Source organism: Rhinolophus hipposideros (assembly GCF_964194185.1).
Source record: "Rhinolophus hipposideros genome assembly, chromosome: X".
Lineage (NCBI taxonomy): Eukaryota > Metazoa > Chordata > Mammalia > Chiroptera > Rhinolophidae > Rhinolophus > Rhinolophus hipposideros.
Genome location: NC_138046.1, coordinates 60818856 through 60834445, shown reverse-complemented (window position 1 = coordinate 60834445; position 15590 = coordinate 60818856). Strand labels below are relative to the sequence as shown.

At 37.8% G+C, this 15590-nt stretch overlaps 1 protein-coding gene across 3 annotated transcripts in view; it reads left to right on the top strand.

Moving 5' to 3' along the window:
* Nucleotides 1-15590, top strand: part of DIAPH2 (diaphanous related formin 2) — an 842313-nt gene that overhangs the window by 336833 nt on the left and 489890 nt on the right. The gene's annotated exons all lie outside the window — the stretch shown is intronic.

Genomic DNA, 15590 nt, shown 5'->3' with positions numbered 1-15590 from the left:
GCATTACGCATTAGGTTGTGAAGGTATAAGGTCAAAACTTGAAGTTTATAACATGATGACATTTGATGGTTTTCTTCTTATGGTTATCAGTGCCTTATCGGGTAGTGAAAACAGATATACTTTTTATATCGTTTTTTCTCAAAATACATATTTTTCCTAAAATAACATATTTTTAAACTAGTAAGTTTTCTCTAAAACGTCACTTGGAATCGGTGGTATACCGTTTCCGCCTTTACTATGACAGTGATGATCAAGTGCTTCCTTTTTGAAACACTTTCTTGACATATCTGATCTGGGTATTTTTTTTCCCCCACTTCTTTTTCATTCATGTTTTCCTTTTATTGCCTCTTGCTTTGTGAATAATCATGTATTCTCACTTGGTTCATTAAGCAGTTAGCAGCATAATTATGAGAGCATATTAAAAGAATTTATTTTAGATTGACCTAATCTATATGAGACATCAACAAATAAAAATAATTGAACCATGTTTGTTTTTTGTCCCCCCCCCCCAAAAAAAAAAAACAGGGAAATGTTCTTGTTAAATTGAAAATGGAGTCATCTTTGGACTTTATTCAAATGTTTCAGTTTTGTGAAACCATACAAAGATGTTCACGTAGCTTAAGGGAGCAGAACTTTGTTATGCTGTTTGAGTTTTACATTAAACTAGATCATTGCCTCAGGATCCTACTTAATATGTCCATCTGATTTATGATATTTTTGTAGTCCTTTTTCTTTGATTTGTCTCGTCTTTGGAAAACTTGGCATTTACTTGTGTTACATTTTTTACAGTGTCTCAGTGATTAGTTGTGCATTCGTTACTCTCAGTAGTATTACTTGCTGAATTTAAAGCAGATTATGTAGAATATTGTGTTTTGAATTTACAGTTGCGGTGTGAAGGAAGTAACATGGGTGGTAGATATACAGAATGTTTTTTTTATTAAAGTACTAATTTCCATGAATTATTTTTTTTGTTATTATCCCCTTTTTTAACATACTGTTTTAAATTAAATTTATTGGGGTGACAATGGGTAGTAAAATTGCATAGGTTTTCAAGTGTACATTTCAGTAATATGTCATCTGTATATCACGTTGTGTGCTCATCACCCAGAATTTCCATAAATTCTTAAAACACTATATTTAGTTTCAGTCTTATTCCCAGAATAACATGAATGTTAAATATACTCTCATTCTTATTTTTATTATTAATTTAAAGAGACTTTAAATTTTTACAGCAAATCACATTTCTCCCTTTCTGGCCATCTATCATATGATTAAGGTAATATTGAAGACTGATTAGAATATTTAAGTTATTAAGTTTTTAATTCTAATTGTACAATCTCCCTTGGCAGGATTGTTAACTTTTATGATACAGGAGGATAGGCATTCATCAGAGACATTTATTTATTTTCTTTTATGAGCAAGGCTGTACAATTTGCATTTTTCCAGGTGGTATTGGGAATATATAACTAGATCACACAGCTGCTGGCTTGGTAGGTTTGGGGAGTATGTTTAGCAGATGCTTTGCAGTATCTGGAATTTCAAGTATTCTCACATACATCTAGAGACACAGATACCTGTTCTCTGGTTTAGCATTTCAGATAACGTCTGTATCTTTGGCATTTTGGTGGTATATGACTGTCTTGCTTTGTTCCCTGTTTTTTTTTTTTTTTGGTCCCCGTTTTTCTGACATTTTAATAACTTAGAGAATATAGCTACCATAACCTTTGAATTAGATGGACATTTCTCTTAACTATCTGAACATATTTTTAAGGAAACTATGGGATTTCTGTAATTAGTGCAGTAGGTTACCTACAAGACAGAAAATGAAAACTGCAGTCAGCCTCATTTTCCATGGCTCATTTCTATAGTAAAATCCCCTATTGGGGCTAAAGAACTATCATTTTCCCATTTCATCTGAGATGATCCAGCGTTGTGAAGAACTTGGGTCAACCTGATATTTTCTGTCCTTTACCTCATTAGGGGCTTTGATTAAGGGTAAAAGCTGATAGACCACAAGGATTTGGAATGCTCACGATTCAGTGTACAGGTCTGCTATATAGCGATTGCTGGGTATGTGCTTGTTAAAGCCGACTTATTTGGTAATTCAAGCAGTATTTCTTAAGCTACATGAAAGCTACTTTGTTAAGTATTGTGAGATCTACAAAGATGGCTCAGTAGACGTTCAAAAACAAGAAATGCACAGAACTACTAGAACATACCAGATATGTAATAGTTCCACAGGTGGCATTGAGGTGAAGTGGTGCTGGTTTGAAGTGGATAAGGGAAAGGGAAGCTAGTGGAAGACCTCATGAAAGTGAAGGCAATTTAGCTGGGCTTTTAAGGATGGATGAGATTCAGGCTTTTACTAATGTGACTGAGAGGGCAAAAAAGATGTTTTCAGTAGAACTAATTGTATGTTGAAAACCCTGGAGCTTTCCGCAGGCAACAGCAGGCATGTGACGTGGCCAGACTGAAGAGTGCATGTTGGAGAAACTGGAGTGTAACTTCAGAGGAAATGGCAGAAAATAGTGTTAGAAATGTATGTTTAAACTAGATTATGAGGGCCTTTAAATGCTAGACCAAGAAATTCAGACTTTAATTGATAAGAAATTTGGAAGGATTGAGGGGTCTTAGGAGACTGATGTGAGCACAGCTTTTTAGGGAAATTGAGTAGAGCCTTGTCAGGTGAGAAGGCCCATCGGGCCTGAATAAAAATGATGCCTTTAAGTTAGAATCCCCAGGCCTCGAGAACTTACTATTGTTGCCTGGTAGGTTATAGGGAAGAGTTAAAGACTCTGGCATCTTAAGACTCTGTGAATGGTAAAATGGCAATACTTTTACATTTTAATATAACTTAGGGAGGAAAAGAAAGAGGAAGAACTGACTCAGAGGAAGATGACAAACTGATTTTAGAAACCACGAGATTGGGTTGCTAGTAATTGACTTCCAGGAGGAACTATCCAGTAGGCATCCAGTCTAGTCTTGTGCAGAAATTCTTTTGAAGTATATTCCTGGGAGTGAAATTGATGGGTCATAGGGTATGTACATCATCAACAAAACTAGTATTGTTATTGAAGTTGCTTTATGAATTCATTATTTGTTTCTTTTTAAAAAAAATCTTTTTTAAATTTATTGGGGTGACAATTGTTAGTGAAATTACATAGATTTCAGGTGTACAATTCTGTATTACATCATCTATAAATCCCATTGTGTGTTCACCACCCAGAGTCAGTTCTCCTTCCATCACCATATATTTGATCCCCTTACCCTCATCACCCACCCCCCATCCCCCATCCCCTCTGGTAACCACTAAACTATTGTCTGTGTCTCTGAGTTTTTGTTTCGATCTGCCCACGCTTTTACCTCTTTCTTTGCTCAACATGCCTTGGTATATTTTCGAACTTTCTTCTGTGATCATTTTCCTTCATTGAAGTACCTCCTTGATGTTTTCTTTTTGTGAAGATCTCTTGGCAAACTTCTAGGTTTTTGTTTGTTTGAAAATGCCTTTTTTTGTAAATCTCTTTTTGAAATATATTTTGTCTATTGTAGGTTATTATTTTTTTCTCAACACATTGATGATATCATTCCCTAATGTTGGCTTCTGTTTTTATCGATAAGTTAGTCCTCACTCTATATGTGTTCCTTTTAAGGTAATGGCTTTTCTGTGTATTTGATCTTAAGATCATCTATTTATCTTTGGTATGAAGGAGTTTGCATCACTGTTTAGGTGTTGATTTTATTTATCCTACTTGGGATTTTTTCAGCTTCCTGAATCTGTGTATTTATATCTTTCTGGAATGCTGGAAAATTGTCAGTCAATATCTCCTCATATATTGCCTCTGCCCCATTCTCCTTTGTCTGACCTGCTGGAAATTGTATTATAGATATTATGCCTTATCACTCTGTGCTACATTTCTCTTTAACCTGTCTTGCATGTTTTCTGTTTATCTCTAAGTGATATACTCTGGAAATTTTCTTCCGCCATGTCTTTTACTTCATGAAACTCTCTTAAGCTGTTTCTTCTGCTGCTAAGCCCACCCTCTGAATTTTAAATTTTTAATTATTACCTTTTGTTTTTCTTTAGTTTAAGAAATTTCATTTGGTTCTTTCCCAGATTTTCCTAGCCATTTTAATATATCTTGCTCTTTACAAATAACTTCAATCTCTTTGTATTTCTTTAAACATATTAAACATACTTATTGTTTCTTATACTTTTCAGGCCTCATGTACAGGTTACTGTCCTTCCGAGGAGATTCGTGTTAGTGTTTGCTAGGTTGCTACCAACCTAAGATCATGTCAAAATTTTGGCTTAAGTTTCCTTAAACTATTGAGGAAGTGTGAATTCTGGCTATATGAGGACTGACTTTTGATTGCAAATTCTCCAAGAAGATTTTTAACTTTCACCATTTAGCACCAAGATTTTGATATGGGCAGTTTTCTTGATGGGCCTTCTTGGGAGATGGGCAAGTTTATTTCAAATTTACCATTAAACTGAGTTGTAGTCCTCTGAGGTTTATAGAGCCAGGTTTCTAGAGCCCTTTGCTGTTACTGTTTCCGTTTTGATCAGGAACCGGACGTGGTTTCCATTACCCCCATTCTTGAGGTCTTGAAAACTGAAACTCAGGATCATCTGGGTTTAGCAAATTCACTCAAGGTCAAAGCCGGCTCTACTGAATATTACCTCTCTGAATTGGTCTTCATTTAGTTTTTGGCCTCCAGGTATTCCTTACTTTCTTGCCAGATTATCAGTGCCTTTTAAAACATTTTTAAAACGTTTATTACATTTAGTTCTTTTCAGTGGGAGGAGAGTAAGTCAGGGTAGGTATTCTACCATACTTTCAGAAACAAGTTCAGGTGACCCATTTTTATGTGGGCATGTGACATCTCATAATGTGTTCATTCTTAGGTTGCAGTTTCCTAAACATGAGACATTGGTCCTTGAATACAAAAATCATGGTGCGCAATCTTTCCTGATCCAAATTAGTTACTAATATTTATTTTTATAATGGGAAAATTATTATAACCACGTCTTGAAGAATCAGAGTGATGCAAGAAGCGATTTCAGGGGCAAGAACTGTGTTCTGCCAGTAGTTACAGTTTCTAGTCCCTCTTGCACAGAATTCTCCCCCTCCCCATTCACAAAAGAAATTTTAGAAATGTGAGGGGGAGGACCAAGAAAAGAAATCAATGCAGTGCACACAGAGCAGTATCTTACTAATGGTCCCTCAATAATAAATGCATGTGTGCTTCTGTGAGTATGTGTGTATGGTTTCTGATTTTTCAGCTCAGAACTGGAGGGCACTGATTACAAGCTGCCTGCATGTGGTTTCTCCAGGCTCTAGAAGCACTCACAGAGGCACTGCTTATCATGTACACTGACTTGACACTAGGATTTTTGCCACAGGAAAGTCTGTCTTAGTTGTTATCTGCCACCAATAATTGGTTTTTATCAGGGAAACACATATGCCAGCTGTTAAGTTTCATGCCAGTGATGGAAATAGAAAACATAAATATCATAGAGTCACCATTATTAAATGCAATATAAAGCAATGAATGACTGTGGCATCTTTAATGCAAGGGTGATGTCTAGGAACTATGGAGAGGCGGCAGTATAGTACTTTCATTCAATTCAGCAAACATTTTTTTCCCCAATGCCTCTTATGTACCAAATTGTACTAGTTTCTGGTGATACAACCACGGCTGAAGGCTTTAAGAAGCTCACACTTCATTGGGGAGCTGGATATCTAAACTAATGAGAATGCAGTGTATTAAGTGCTAGTTCCATGCTAGGAACAAAAAACCTTAGAGGCCAGAAGAGGAAGTGATTCATTCTGCTTGGAAGAGTTCAGGAAGGCATTCTAGAGGAGATGGTATTTTTTTTTTTAAATTTATTTATCGGGGTGACAGTTGTTAATGAAATTACATAATTTCAGGTGTACAATTCCGTATTACATCATCAATAAATCCCATTATGTGTTCACCACCCAGAGTCAGTTCTCCTTCCAAGGAGATGGTATTTTAATCCAGCCAAATGTGTCAGGCTGAGAAGGAGTGGGGTGTAAAGAGCTTTCAGCAAAGACCTACAGGCTTCGAGTTTCCTGACTGTTTTCAGTAATGGCGAGTACTCTGGTGTGGCTGGAATATTGGGGTACCCAGGGGCTATTACTTTTCATTTCCAGCCTGGTTTTGAAAGACCCCGAACGCCATGCTTATTATTTAAGCTTTATCCTATAGGTAGGGAAAAATATTAATTATAAATGAAACATCATAATATTTTTAAAAGGTTAACCCAGCAATGAATGTGTAGGAGAAATTAGAGTGGATAGAATAAAAAAAAAAAGTAAAATGAAAATCCAGGAGACTACTGTAAATTCATAGCACTTCCATACACCTTCGTACATTGTTGTAGTTTTTCATCTGGTCCCTCTCATAACAGAGGTTGTGCTTTCATCATTTTTGTATTCACGTTTCCTACTGTAGTGCATAACTGTAGAATAAATGGATGAATCGATGAATGGTTCTAAGCAATAATTGTTGAAGGCTCTGAAAAAGGCAATAGAAACGGAGGTGGAATTTTGTGCGTGACAGGTAGGCTCAGAGAGAGAGGAGTCAAAGATGATTTGCTATTTGCTTACTTGTTTGATACGTATATTGGGTCATAATGCCTTTAACCAATGTAGGGAACAGACAGACCACTTTTCACATTACTGGAGATAAGTTCATGTTGGAACGTCTTTATTTGAAGGTCCTGTGAAAGAGGTAAGAAATTGGGTTTATGAATCTGAAGCTCAGGAGGAAGGTCTTTATTAGTACTTTCCTGTCTGGGAGTGTATGATCTTATGGATATACGAGGCCAGACAATTAAGTTCCCGAACTCATCCTAGAAAAAGTGCTGCATACCTCATTGCTGAATATCGCTATGGTCACCTTAGAAGTGCTCCCCTTGGGAAGCTTTGCACCAACGCCAGCGCCTAGTCCACCCTTCAAAGCAATTTTGGAACTTTTTTTCTGTAATGGCCATCAGAGCTGTCATCGTATTTACCCTTGATGTCCTGAGTGTCATCCAGATGTCTTCCTTTCAATATTTCCTTTATCTTCGGGTAAACAAAGAAGTCATTGGGGGCCAGATCAGCGAAGTAGGGAGGGTGTTCCAATACAGTTATTTGTTTACTGGCTAAAAACTCCCTCACAGACAGTGCTGTGTGAGCTGGTGCATTGTCGTGATGCAAGAGTCAGGAATTGTTGGAGAAACGTTCAGTCGTCTAAGTTTTTCCTGCAGCCTTTTCAGCACTTGCAATTAGTAAGTTTGGTTAACTGTTTGTCCAGTTGGTACAAATTCCTAATGAATAATCCCTCTGATATCAAAAAAAGGTTAGCAGCATCGTTGCAACAAGTTCTTGAACTTAATTGTCAGACCTCATATATGTAATACATATATTAATATAGATTTGGAAGAGAGCAAGATTACCTGTCTCTGGTGTTAAATAATTTCGGATTGAAGCAATAGGACAGTTTCTAGGAAGGAGGGAAGAGAACAAAGAACACATTTCTCATCTAATAGAGTGGTGCTCTCATTCCTCAAGTGATCAGCTGGAAGTAGTTTTTTTCATTATGTGTGTTTATGCATTTCAGTTTCATTGATTACATGCTTTAAAAGGTTTTAATGTGGCCAAGTATTGAGGATGTATGTGGTGGTAAACTTCAGCATTTAATATGCTGCTGAAAATGCAGTGTCTACTTTCTTATTGTATTTGACAGGTTTTTTGTTATTGTTTTGATACTTTTTATTTTGCCAAGAGGTAACTCATTCCCAAAGGTATTTTATGCCAGGGAAATTTTATTCCACTTTGTATAGAAGGCTAGGTTTTATATTATCTTTTGAGTGTGCATTTTTACTATGGATTATAAATTACTGGAATTACTTAAGCAAAATTCATACCGCGATTCTTTGTTTTGTGTCTGATAGTAGCCATATGCCTTAGAAAGCTAGTGCAGAAAACTGCCAGCAAATAATCATCCTTGCCTTTAGAAAACGGTGAAGTCAGTACATCGTGCTTTATTACCATTAAATGTATCAGTGGATATACTCATTGATTCATTTCTGTTAGTTTTGTTAAACCAAATTTTTCCTTTATCATCTTTAGCGATGTAATTGGGTATGTCTGATAAGCTTACCTGTAACTTTCCAGAACCCCATTTCTTTGTGTGACTCACTTGGTTAGAGTGTACGTGTACAGAACTTGTAGAATGATCGTTGGGGGCCATTGAATAGGAGTTGGCATTTACGGAAATTCCTAATTCCTGGTCGTTCTGCTTTATGTTTTACACATGATAGTTCATTTAATGAAATGATAGGCATACAGGCTAAAGAGTGTCAGCTTGTTGTAGTGGAAGGAATATGGGCTGGAAAACCCTACTGCTCTGAGTTTGAATCCCAGATTGATTCCTTGTTAGATGGACCAAGTTAGTTCACTGCCCTGAGCCTAAGTGTTTTTATAGTCAAAATGGGATATTTACCTTGAAGAGTTATTATGATAATGAAGGGATGGAGATTTATAATCTAAAGTACCCATTAAATAGATAATATAATAATCAACATCATTAATAGTGACTGATATTAGAAAAAAATTGAAAGTTTGACTTTCTTTGGACATCATTACTAAATGTTAATTCAAGCACAGCATCCCGAGGCATAGGAAGGAATAAGCCATCGCCTTTTAAATAAGACCAAAAACAAAAATGCAATTGAAATGTTCATTTGGCAATCATGTTAGATACCATAGGTTTCTTAAGGCAGTGAATATTTCCTGGAACTCTTTTACTTCCTAGCGTGACACCTTGTCCCCTAGTAGGAACTTAACTGTTTCTTTAATTATATTGCATTGAAATTGTTTGAGATAGCATGCATTTGTCACTAAATTGACCCAGCAAACAGTACTCTTTCCTTTGAATATTTCCTCTTAATAAGAAGACAAATGCAGTCAGTAAGTTGAGAAAGCCACCTGCTGTGTTGTTGGTTGGCCACCTAGCTGATCCATTTGTACTCGGTGTAGAGGGAATCTTTCATAACTACCGTTAGGTCTACATATGGTCAGATTTCACACCTTTAGGACACCGTGGGTAATTGGGTGACAGCCAGTTTATTTCCTTCAGCTAATGTTGTAGATAAACACTTCATATTTTAGTTAAGCCCTGGTATGACAGAATTAAATAGTGTTGTGATCTTCATCAGCAGTTTGTTATTCAGTAACTTTTGTATTCCAATTAAAATGGCATAGGCTACTGCTTCTGGAGCTTTTACCGTTGAACATACCAATTTTATTCATTTGCTGACTTGTATAGATGGAGTTATTATGTTTCTTTGCCATAGATGTTGACAGGGCCGTACAGGCCGTGCTCATTGTCTAAGCATTTAGTTCTCTAAACAATAATTTTGAGCCTAGTTCACTTGGCACTGCTGCGTACTCCATTTCTATTCCTATAACCCTGAAAAATGCTATGGTGTCATTGGTAAGAAGAGGGCGTTGTTCTGGCTTACTCCCTTTGGGGACTCACTTTTCCTGGTTGATTTCATTAAGGAGCGATTCCAGGAAGCTTTGGGCCATTGTATCACCTTGTCTTATTCCATTATAGATAATGATGCAACGCGGATCGCTGAACAGTATAATCTCCTTTGCACAGTTTCTATTGATCCTGTCCAGTAAGTCATTGTATGCTGGGTTTGTTCTGAAATCATTTAGAGAATAAAAGCTGTTCTTGATTTTGACAGGTGCCTTCTTATGCAAAGCTGGGATTCAGTCACATTGCTTCTGTCTCCTTCGTACTATAGAGAAAGTTATTTTTCCTATTCAGCTTCTCAAAGGAATGGTCTTTACTCACTGTTTCCATTCACTTCTTCCTTGTATCCTGTAATATGGCGCTTGTTGTCATTGCTCTCTAGAAATTGCTCTGTGTGGCCTGAAATGGCCTATTTTCTTTTGGACTTTTTTTTTTTTCTTTCCTGAACTTAGTCTATGCTTGACCTTCCTGGCTGTCATTGACACTGTTGATGACTTTGTGTTACTGAAACATTTTTCTTTCTCACTGTGGGGACGATGCGTTCCCCTGTTTCTCACACCTCTTTGATTGTTCTTCTTGTCCTCTTAATTGGCTGTTCTTTCTTCTCTGTGTCCATGCCTTCGGGCCACCTCCAGGGTCTAATATTCTGTCTTGGATTCTTTCTCACTCTTCAATCACTGCTTAGGCTTTAGTTACTTCTTGAATACAGAAGGTCATCCAATTCTTCTTTCTCTTTCTGCACCCTCATCATTTTTCCACTCTTACTATTTCACATATTTTATTCACCGAATATTTCTTGATTATCATAGTCTAGAGACTTTGGGAAGTGGGATGGCGGTGGGAAACAAAGTTGGACCAAACGTGTTGTTTTCCCTGTGAACTTGTAACTGAAGGAAGGCAATATGGTGCATACATGAGCCTTAATTAAATAGGGCGGCATGTGGAAAGTACCTTATCAGTGATGGAGGTAGGCAAAGAATGTACTGGTAATTGGAGACGCTTCATAGAGAAAGTGGTACTTTATTTGGGTCTTAATAGATACAGGTTTGACAGCTGAGGTATGAAGGGAGTCAAGCTCAAAGTAGTTTGCAGTCATTCAGGGGTCCTGTCATACATTTCTATTTTTAGGTAGACTTGTCCTAGGTAGACAATAGGCAGAAATCACTTAAAATTACAACCTGTAATCTTTTCATCTATATTAAACATGCAGAATAACTGCCCACCACAACTCATGTCATACTCATAACATTAAAATGCGTATATTTTGGATGTAGAACTTCTAGGGTGATTTTAAATAAAAGTAATGCCATTTCATTTTCTTTATTCACTTACTCCTGTTGTATCTCGTATGCCTCATTATTTTAAAAATAGTGCACCCGATATCAGATATGTAATCTCTGCTCCTTTAGATGTCTTATCAGATTTATTTCCATGAGATCTAAGTGGAAAGCTGGATATATTAGTGCTGCTTTCGCTCACTTCATGGATTGTCACACCCAACTTTGGAGTTTATGTTTTTTACCTGGTATTTTACTGTGGTTTTCCAGTAAGAAATAGGAATCTATCATGTCTTATTAGCCAATTTGAAGCTTTTAATTTGATTATATGTCTTTATGACACTTCTGTTCCAAATTTTATGTGTTGCCTTCCTGCTCTCTCTGTCTCCAGTCGTAAGCGGGGCTTAAGTTCAGATTCGAAGCATTCTAGGCTAAAAGCAGAGGCACACTTTGGGGGCAGCCATGAGGAAAGCAGCAATGAGCCCCCATGGCGGTGGGACTGAAGTGGCTGGGGTGAAGTAAAGGCCAGCCTAATGACGAGCACAGCAGGTTGGAAATAGTTTGCTAGGAAAAAGAGTCAGCAGGTTGCTGTCCTGATCCAGTCAAATTTATTTGCTGTCTGAGACTAATAGCAGCTGCTTCTTACCTGGGTTATTACTGTCTCTTTTATTTTTCCTGTAAAACCTTAAATTCGAGGGATTTCTGATTTTTCTTTTTTTATATAATGCAGTTTCATTCTAATCTTTATGAGATGTATTTTACTTTATATGGTAATAGCTTTATCTGCATTCTAGATTGCAGAGAATTTCGGGAGCCGTACATTGAGGATACAGTGTATATTTGAGTTTTGTTTTGCTCTGAGATTTAGTGTTTAATTGTAAATGTTGCTTTTATGTTACATATGCCTTTATAAACCATACAGGACCCTCGATTATCTACCTCTTGAGCTTCAAAATTAATAAAAGTTGCACAATAGGTAATTACCAATTATTCTACAATAAATAACTAGGCTTATGCTCTTGTTCTATAGTATATCTTTTGCAGTTATATTAAAAATGCTCTACACCTCTGGATACAGTATTATTAAAAGATAGTTCTCACGGGAGTGAGTTTAACATAGCTGGGCCCTCATCCAAGAACATTTTTTTGAAGTTCTTAAAAGCTTACATTCCAAACTGTTTCTGGCATTTGGAAGCTCATTGTTAAACTGGAGCCACCTAACTATGATGGATTTAATCTCAGTCTCTCTCTCTCTCTCTCTCTCTCTCACACACACACACACACACACACACACACACACCAGTTATGGTTATCAATGGCTGAACATCACACTAAGTGCAAGTATTGAATTGAGTTTCAATAAGAATTGAGTTTCACAGAACTTGCCTTAATTTACTTTGATAAATAACTTCCATACTGAACTCAGGTGATCATTATTCTTCTCACTGTCTATAGGTGGTATCAACATGCTCCTACTAGCTGGCAACATAACTGAAATTGACCTTGCCATAAACAGAGTATTCTATTTAGAGAGATGTGCTTTGTGTTTGGTTTTTGAGCTCTATTGGTCTAAGGCATACGAACTTTAAAATGGCTACATGGTGTGCAAAAGCAATGAAACCAAGCTGCGGTGAGCTTGCTTAGCTTTTTGTCTAGCTCAACGATAGATTTTGGTTAGACTGAATCTTCCCATTACTGAGGACTCCAGTGTTTATGGAATGAAATAGTTTGTCTTTTCCTATTTTGTATATCCCCAGTCCTTAACCTACCCTGGTTATTTTCAGTGACTTGGTAAAACAGGAACATATTTACATCCAGCAAGGATAAATTCGTCTTGAACTACCTTACGCTTTTCTTTTCAATGGCAAATCATTGTTTTCTTCTTTGTCTTCTCTTCTGGCATGGTGATAACTGCATCTCTAAAAGGGGAGCGAGGCAATGGTATTTGTTATCAATTTTAGTATGTATTATGTACATTCATGTTTTTAATTAGTGCATAACATGCATTCTTATTTATTCCCAAAACTTCTGTGTACTCAGCAGAATGATAAATTATAGAAATATAGGGCAAGATCCTTGCCTTGAAGCTGATGATTGATTTAAAAATAGAGTGCGCCTTGAGTATCCTTCTCTTTCTCTCTGCTTGTCACTAAATCTCAATACTTGCCACTAAATGAGCTCGATTGTCACCTTCAGTGTTAGATTATAAACTTGAGACGAAATTACAAACAGGGCTTCCAGGGGTTACTGTTGATGATATTCACACTTTTCAATTTGGGGAGTATTTATTGAGCTGTTAGAGTGTTGTGTTATATGCCTTAGAGCAGCTGTGGCCAACCTTCCTAATATCCAGAATTACGTGGGGAGTTTTCATGAGCTGCAGGTTCTATAGAGATTCTGACATTCCGCTTCCACAGCTGTGGGTATGTTCAGATTACAAAGGGATGAGAGCCTAGAGAAGCACAGGGGGATGATGTCAAACAGTCTGCATTCTTGGTAGCATAACACAGAGGGTGATAGACTGGGAAGAAAGAGGGTCATGAGTCTGTCCAGAACACAGTACAACTTTAAGCTTCTTTCAAGTTTGTTCTTATCACATCTTTTCACATTTCCAAAATAGTCTCATATGTTGCTTACCGCTTTTAAATGGAAAGCTACCAACAGACTTCACTTGAATTAAAAAAAAAAAAAAGGCAGGATGAAAATTTCAGGTACTCTGTCTCTAACCCTTCTTGAAACTTTTCTAATGCTTCCATTGCCTTCCACAGAATACACTGACTTCGTTTCTGAACTAAAGAAACTTACTGCCGAAAGATAAAATTGAAACCAGTTGGAATCCGAAAGGGGGAAACAGGCTATGTAACTGTGGTTGTTTCCCATTGAGCTCAGCTGGCTACAAACCAAATTGAAATACTCAGTAGTATTTTTATGTCCATAAAGTAAGAGAACTGTATTATGTGAAATTCAAAGGTCTGATTTATATGCTTTTTACAGAACTCAGATTTTCATCTTAGCATAAACCGGTGTGTCCCAAGTGAAGCATTACCAACATTGTATAAGCTCCTTGTGAGCTCTCATTCTACCCAGATATTGATGGGACGGTAAAAACTAAATTTATAATTTTATTAAGGCTGATTGGGTTTTAGGGTCATTTTACATGTAGACATTTGATAAAGTCATATGAGAATATATGGGGAATGATTAGGAGACAGTTGCTGTTTAGGATTGAAGCATTGATCCCTGTGGGATTGACACATACAAAAAGCATGAGGAGTATAAATGTACTTGATTATGTGAATGCTATTTGAAAAGCAGAATTATCAATCAACAGTTCTAGTGAGGCAGTTCTAGATGTTACTTTGGAAGAATAAAGTTGAACACTTTCAAACGTTGAAGCCAGAAGAAGTTGACCTCAGTGGCAAAAGGAAGGGGATGAGGGACGGGACACGTAATGAGCACCTGTGATGTCGGGCCTTGGCAAACTACAGAAGCCAAACCCAGCCCGTTTACAAAATCTGGTTTTGTAAATAAGTTGCTGTTCGAATGCCACCATGCTCATTTGTTCCTCACTGTCGGTGGCTGCCTTCACGGCACAATGCCAGAGTTGAGAGTTGCAACAGTGATTTGTATGACATACAGAGACTCACGTCTTGACTGTCTGTTCCTACTCAGAACTCCCACTTAACGCAATTCCTGGAATTTGCCTCAGCTGCTTTTCAGAGACTCTGCCTGTTACTTTCCGGGGCCCACGGGGGTGGAGGTCATCTTGACTCGTCATGTTGATGTTCCTGGGCTTGAGCGTCCTCATCAAGCCTGTGCGTTTTGTGAGCCTATTTCTCCACCTTTCACAACCATTTTTTAGATCTCATGACTTCTCTGAACCCTTTGATCCCTGACATAATCTCAGAGCCTCTCATTCTAGTTCTTCCTTCACAAGTTATTTAAAAAAATCAGTTTTCAAGGCTGGCCCGTGTGGGAACACGTACCCCAAGCCTGTCCCCCACCTCTCGTCCTCTTCTTCACCTTCCCGTCAAACATTACAAAATTAATAACACTCAGCACCTCTTGTAGGGTTACTGACCACCGAACTCTGAATTCCACTTTGGGCAAGCGGGGATGCCAAGCTTGTGTAGAAAAAGAAACCATGGCTTTGATTTCTACTCTAGAAGGTGCAGCAAAACATTTGGTGAGGCCACAAGGAAGAACTCTCTGAGAGATTTGGAACCATGGGGTGTGTTCAGCATCTCTACTGGACCCGCTTATCTTGAATTATTTAGTAAATATATGGGAGGTAACTGTGAATCTCCTTCTGTATCTGTGGAGAATGGGGGAACCCTGTGTCAGGAGCACAGACTTTGGGGTCAGACAGCCTGGGATTATATCCCAGCCCTGCCATTTAACTTTTCTGTGAGATCTTTTGTAGGTTTCTGGGGACCTATTTGTAAAACAGCAATAATAATACTGTTATGGACTGAATGTTTTTGTCTCCTCAAAATGTGTATATTGGAATCCTACCTCCCTGTGTGGCTGTATTTGGAAGTGGGGCCTCCGAGGAAGTAATGAAGGTTAAATGAGGTCATAAACACGGGGGACCCTGATCCAAAAGGATTAGTGTCCTTGTAAGAAGAGGAACCGGACGGCTGGCTCACTCTCTCTCTGTCCTGCGCATGCACCAGGGAAAGGCCATGTGAGCACGAAGCGAGATGGTGGCTGCCTATAAGCCAAGAGAATAGTCCTGAGGGTGAGACCTACCTT